This window comes from Octopus bimaculoides, chromosome 27 (genome assembly GCF_001194135.2).
Source record: "Octopus bimaculoides isolate UCB-OBI-ISO-001 chromosome 27, ASM119413v2, whole genome shotgun sequence".
NCBI lineage: Eukaryota > Metazoa > Mollusca > Cephalopoda > Octopoda > Octopodidae > Octopus > Octopus bimaculoides.
In genome coordinates, this window is record NC_069007.1 from 9,813,044 (window position 1) to 9,814,341 (window position 1,298).

Below are 1,298 nucleotides of genomic sequence, written 5' to 3' on the forward strand. Positions count from 1 at the left end.
TGTAAACCATTCAAGTTTAGTGTGATTTGTGCAATAAATGTTCTCCATGGAGTCATAAAATTTTGCAAAAACGATAGGACCAGAAAAAGAATTCTCTTACCCGGAAGAATTATTTGCTCTGAAATATTTATATATCACATAAATGACTCAGTGGTTCACAATAACATTTTTGAATATAATAATTGAATAGAATAAATAAATATGTGTTTTGTAAAAAGTAAAATTTATTGGCCAGATCAGTAGAGCATGAAAACCTATATACACGACTATCATATCAGATTTTCACTCACTTTTCTACCTTCATTAAGTACCAGTGGCTTAATCCAGTGCAGGGACATATTCCATAAACAACACTGTTAACAACTCAAACATTTACATTTATATATTTTTGCCAAGAATATTCTATCCGACTTAAAAAACACAAACATGGTTGCTTCTATTGTCATTGATAATGGATCATATACATGTAAAGCTGGTTTTGGAGGTGAATATGAAGACAGAGAAGTGTTTCTTTCAGTTGTTAGTCATCCTAGAAACAAGGTATGTTGACTTCATGTACATATATTACAATGAAAAATGTGGGCATATGCATGTTAATATTCTTAAGTTATTACACCTGGAAAAGTACAGAACAGGATTTCTAAAGTAGAATTCACCTAAATTCCTCTAATTTCCTCTAAAGGAAACTAAAAAGTACTTAAAGCTAAAATTCTATTGTACTTAAAATATTGCAGCTGAGAATGACTTTTTAAAATTTACTATATTTTATTAAGACAAAAATTATAATAGCATTACTGGTTTTTTCCAAAAATAAGCCCATCTGATTTTAAGCTTATGGGTTTATATTCAGAAATTCATTATATGCAAAAATATTCAGTACTAAAAAAGTATTGTGTTAAAAACTGGCGAAAAAAGGAAATTAACATCTGAAATCAAGTACAGAAATCCTATGCTAATTATATTAAAAAAACTTTTTAAAACTATTGGGGGCAAATGTGCCAAACCAAAACATTTTGTTTTGTGTAAAAATTTTGTTTTTGTTTAGTTGATATGATAGAACTCATCAAGATGAGTGCTGTGGTGCTAATCTTTCAAAATATATTCAAAATGAAAAAAGTTATTATATAATTTATATAACAGGCGCAGGAGTGGCTGTGTGGTAAGTAGCTTGCTTACCAACCACATGGTTCCGGGTTCAGTCCCACTGCGTGGCATCTTGGGCAAGTGTCTTCTAAGATAGCCTCAGGCCGACCAAAGCCTTGTGAGCGGATTTGGTAGATGGAAACTGAAAGAAGCCC

The 1,298-nt window shown here is 31.2% G+C and overlaps 1 long non-coding RNA gene across 1 annotated transcript in view; it reads left to right on the plus strand.

Annotated features, from left to right (window-relative positions):
- The first annotated feature begins 245 nt into the window (after positions 1-245).
- Positions 246-1,298, plus strand: part of LOC106876931 (uncharacterized) — a 5,890-nt gene continuing 4,837 nt past the window's right edge. The window contains exon 1 of the long non-coding RNA XR_001410309.2: positions 246-540. This is a non-coding gene — a long non-coding RNA (uncharacterized LOC106876931). The remainder of the gene's footprint in view (positions 541-1,298) is intronic.